Source organism: Aplysia californica, unplaced genomic scaffold (assembly GCF_000002075.1).
Source record: "Aplysia californica isolate F4 #8 unplaced genomic scaffold, AplCal3.0 scaffold00345, whole genome shotgun sequence".
Taxonomy (NCBI): domain Eukaryota; kingdom Metazoa; phylum Mollusca; class Gastropoda; order Aplysiida; family Aplysiidae; genus Aplysia; species Aplysia californica.
In genome coordinates, this window is record NW_004797615.1 from 52,832 (window position 1) to 58,176 (window position 5,345).

Genomic DNA, 5,345 nt, shown 5'->3' on the forward strand with positions numbered 1-5,345 from the left:
GGACTAGGTAAGGGCACGGTGGGCGACACATTGGGAGGGGGGGCGGGGGCGGGAATAAAATATGGGACATCACTCCATCTTGTCTCATCTCAACGTGTTCTCAAATCCTTGTTATACGGCTAAGAAGAATTTGGATTTGACCTATATTTGAACATTCTGAGTTTGAATCCAGAAATGATCCTTAAAGTCCAAAGCATTCTGGGATTCCAGCCTCTTGCCTCGCAGTCCAGTGGTATTGTTTCTTCGTGCTCACTGGTCCAGCCTTGAAAAAATCCCCTTTTCCCACGTTCGTAAAATATTATATATCACCAAAATACATTTAGGTTTTTGTCTTACCTGACAGTCGTCTTGATGGGCGGGAGACTGACCGACGACCTGTGACTCTCAGCACGCTCGATCTGGTTGTATTTGTCTCCCTTCAGAGAACGGCGTCGTTTGCTCCAAGCCACCGTTACCATGGCGACGACCAGAACGATGGCCACAGCTAGGGGCACGTAAATCACGTACGTCAGCATGAGCTCTGGGGAAACAGAACAAAGTCATCATCATCATCAAACAACTTCTCTCGTCATCATCATTATCATCATTATAATTTAAAAAACATAAATCATCGTCATTATCATCATCACCCGAGCAGTGAAAGAAGGGAAGCTAGCAGTCACTATGATTCCATAAAAGAAACACAGCAGAAGTCCACAATTTTCTTTCCGTTTCTACTGCCTTTTCCCCTGCAGTCTCCAATTGTTAAAAAAGCATAGAGTTGCACAGTTCTGTAGTTTGACAGCGTTGATATAATTCACGCAATTAGATATGTCCACATCGACACATGTTACCTCTTTTAGGAGGTGGTCTGCTTCAGATTCTGGTCTTCTTGTTGGGACCAACCCAGGCTGAGAGGAAAGTTTATTGGAAAGGACGCGTCAACTTTTTCATTCAAACACCATCACTTTCGTAGTAGATATTTTTCATAAATAACCACACTTTAAAAAAAACAACGAAGCAAGCAACCACAAAAAAGACAAAAAAGATCCAAAACAACAATTTTTATAAAAATCCAACCTGTATTTTGTTTGTCAGCAGTCTTAGATATTTTAAATCTGCAGTGCAATATCTTTTACCATTTACCTGATCCATGGAGTTTGTACCTTTGTATCACTTGCTCTTTTGGATATAATTTTGCATCCCTTGGAACCCTAATTTTTCCTACAAACACGATAGTTTACCGTATTCCAACTCGACATCGGTGCTAATAGTATACTCCCACGCAGTGTGAACTGACAATGTTGCAGCACTCTCGTCTGTAAGGAACAGCATCCCGTAACGTGCACCTTTTTGACGCCTTGTCAAGTGGATTTCTTAATTCGTTCGCGTCTAAGATTACACAACTGCAAATAGACCTAGCCAACGCCAGCTTTATTACTGGTTTAGAGTAGAGTAGGCGTTGGATCCAGCCCGCTCAGCCCAGGTGTCGTTCATACGTTACCAAACATCTCTTTAATAGTTTGCTCCATAATGGCACTTTCTCCATAATAAGAAGGTTGTTTTATTTTGTTTTCTTCCTTTTTTTCGTGACATTCCTAAACAATGGATGCCATCTAGTTAGTAAAACAAGGGAGATAAGAATGTTAGTCGTTTCCCTTTGAGGGGGAGGTTTTACTTAGTTGGGGGGGGGGGGAGTTTCCGTCTAAGGCGGATAGTTTGTTTTATAACTGTATTTTCCCACAAGATATACGCTGTTTGCTGAGTCCAGCTGCTTTGTTCCTATCATCACTAGTTCGCCTACTTCAGTGATTCGACTTTTCAACATATTATTATCATTTTAGTAAACGAATTTTTATTGATTATCAGAAAACGGGCAATTACCCTGGAGTTAATTTAACTCTCCCTGACGTATGTACCAGTAAGAACATAATTCTTAGATTTGTTTTATCTTTGGTGTTTGTGAAACTAGCAGAGATGTTCCTTTCTTTAGTTGAGAAGATCTTGACACCTCTGGGGGTGACTGTTGTGATGCTTTGGTTGATCGTATTGATGTGAAGAGAATTTTCCTTGACAATGTAGTTTGATTGTATTTTTTGATTTTGTGTTGCTGTTGTTATCGTTATTTTAGTTGTTATAGCCGTTATCACTGTTTTTCTTCATGGAAATAGTGCTCACACTTTCACGTGGTCATGCACAGCTGAAGCTGTTTTGTTTAGTCCGCCCCCCCCCTCCAAAAAAAAAGAGAAAAAGTCTCATTGGTTTCTTTGTCCACTACCCACTCTCCCCTTGCATACCTCCACCCCCACCCCCGCCCCCTTTCCCTCATCCGTGAAGGCCTAATGAAGGAAATATCTTTGCAATGCAGAGCGAATCGACGAGTAATTATAGGAAATCGTACAGATGTTGCTTAATGCTTGCTTCACGAAATCGATGTATGGCATCACAATATAGATACAAAGAGTCCATATTTGCAATTATTTGTGCTACAAAAAAAGCAACCGGGACACCGACGGCAATGCCATCAACAGCAACAACGGTGACACAACAGCATCAGCATCGACAGCAACGACAACGACAACGACAACAACAACATCAACTCAGTAGAACAGAATATTATGGCCATCAATTACCCACAAATTGTCTCTAGAGATCCAGTTATACCCACAAGCTTTGTTGCACTCTCCATTAAGCTTTGGATAGCCTTTGGGACCCGAGAAAGGGGCAACGGAGATTACTTGTCTTACAGATCATGATTTACAGGATTTAAAAATTAATGAACAATAATTTGATCTTAGAACGATGATGATGATGATGATGATGATGATGATGATGATGTTTATTTTTACAATTATTAACATCATTAATATCAATAACCATGTCAGACCATGAATACGTGACCAGGTTGAGAATATCTAATGTCTCCTATGAAGTTTCTGCACTATCTCGATTTTCACATTGCTTTGGTAAGCTCAGTTGGCATTATGCAGGACTACGTATCGGAAGGCCAAGATTCGAGTCTTTCGAATTTTCAAGACTCTCATCCCGTTTGGTCCGGTCTTATCGGAAACGGACATTAAATTCGGAGGTCCCGCCTCTCTGTGTTGATAGAAACGTTAAACCTATACACTTCTACTACTTACTAAGCTTTTATGGTATTTGATCAAATGTAAGTGGTCTTTTTTGCTACGCATTTACTTCAACAGTGGATGGCACTACTTGGGTCATCTCATTATGTAAAACTAGGATGACCATCGGTCAGCCACGAACAAGGTCGTTGACGATGCCATCATGGCCAAGTAATCGAATTAAGCTGTCTCGCGGAGCCTACATCAAATCAAGCAGAAGGGTATTAGGTCCTGGAGCCCAGAGGCTTTGTGGAGGGAAGAGTCTTTGTAGAGAGTGTGGTTGCGTGTTGTGGGATTAATGGCGTGCGTGTTTAATACTCAGTGCACACTGCCAATCGGATTCATTTGACTGAGTCGGGGCCAGGCAAATTGTCTTTCACGAACAAGATGAAAGCTAGATTTCACCACTGTGGCACAATACGAATGATTTTAACTTAACTCGATTATGGCCTTCAAAATCAAACACGTTAGCCTTTCAAACTCGTGAGTCGAATAGGTCGTATTCTGTCAAAGTATAGCGTTGTCGGTACCATAAAGGAAAAATTGGTCGTCCCTGACAGACACAATACATTTGATCGACAGTGTGCACTGGATTTAAGTGTAGTTTAGTTGTGTCTCTCCTGAGTTTTGTAAAGGAAAAGTAGAGAAGAGGTTTTAATTTCTTTTCCGCTTGCACGATGATTCTTTCAGGGTCTTAAAAAAGTGAGTTATAGCGTAATTTGATTGTTTTTCTTATTCCAGTTTTTCAAAATCGGGGAAAAAGCGAATACAGTCTTAGTTTTCTGTGTGAGTATGGCAGAAGGAAGGATGAGGGGTGAGATGAGGGAAGGAGTGATGACTCTAGAAGGAAAGATACATGAACACTGCGGCGATCAAGCGTTTGAGCATCAACATAATCTTTCTCTCTATCTCTGTCTCTCTCTCTCTCTCTCTCGTTCTCTCCCCCCTCTCTCTCTCTCTCTCTCTCTCTCTCTCTATATATATATATATATATATATATATATATATATCTTTCTCTCTCTTTCTCTCTCTCTCCTTTGTCTGCCTCTTTTTCCCTCTTCCCCATCTTTTTATTCATTTCACTCCTTCAATGTCTGTCTATTTCACTCTTTCTGTCTATATGTCTCTCTCCTTTCATCCATAAAGCTTCTGTCTTACTATTCCCTTAGACATGAACTGTCTGGGAGTATTTCTTAATTATTGAAGCCATTCTAATTCCAGTGGTAAGAAAGTAGGGGTGGGGGTGGAAGGTTGGGCAAGGGGTGTGTTTTTGTTGTTCTATTAAGATTACCCTTTTACTTATTTCTTGCTTTACTTATTGGGTTTTTTGGTCTCTTTGTATGTTTTTTATTTTGTTGTTTTGTTTGTTTGACTTTTTGATTGCTTTTGTTTGTTTGGACGTCTTTTGTTTCACAGAGATGGGAGTCGGGTTAAGGGCATGGTAGTGCAACTAAAACGATTGGCATTGTCTGTCTTAGTAACCCACTAGAGATCTCTCTGTACCTGTCAACTCTAATAACCTCAATAAAAAACGGTAGGAGCTCACCGCCCCCTTCCCCCCGATATTTCTCTCCACAAGCAATATAGCTTGATGGATCTACGGGGGAGGGAGTGTCGGCTTTTACGGGGGGGTGGGGTATTAACGTTGTGCAGCTACAAGTGCATTGCCACTATTTTTAAAAAAATTATTATTAATAGTAGTAGTAGTAGTAGTAGTAGTATTAGTAGTAGTAGTAGTAGTAGTAGTAGTAGTAGTAGTAGTAGTAGTAGTAGTAGGCCAATTACTGTTAGTATGTTTTTTTGTTGTTGTTTTTTTATAGTAGAGGGTTTTACGACACTCGAAAACTGCATAAGGTCGCATGAACGCCAAGGGGTGGGTGTCAACAGAGAAGTCTTTACTGGGAATCAGACTTACTCAGCTAACCTCTCTAGCTTCAACAGCACAAGGTCTGCTTCGACTATCAGGGCACCCCGGAAATAGCAGGTCACAAGAGAGTGACAAACATACAAAAGAAGTAGAGGAAAATGACAATAGTAAGGATTAGGAAAGAAAAAGCAGTAGTTCCCTGTTGTAGATCAGGCACAGTTATGAGCGTGACATGAATCAGCCCATTTACAATTCTACTGCGCTTGAACGAGAAATCAGGTTGAGAATATCTAATGTCTCCTATGAAGTTTCTGCACTATCTCGATTTTCACATTGCTTTGGTAAGCTCAGTTGGCATTATGCAGGACTAC

General features: G+C 40.7%; 1 long non-coding RNA gene across 1 annotated transcript in view; it reads right to left on the reverse strand.

Moving 5' to 3' along the window:
- Nucleotides 1-301: 301 nt before the first annotated feature.
- The window catches only part of LOC106012360, a 57,282-nt gene continuing 52,238 nt past the window's right edge, over nt 302-5,345 (reverse strand). Inside the window, exon 3 of the long non-coding RNA XR_001185006.2 lies at nt 302-520. This is a non-coding gene — a long non-coding RNA (uncharacterized LOC106012360). The remainder of the gene's footprint in view (nt 521-5,345) is intronic.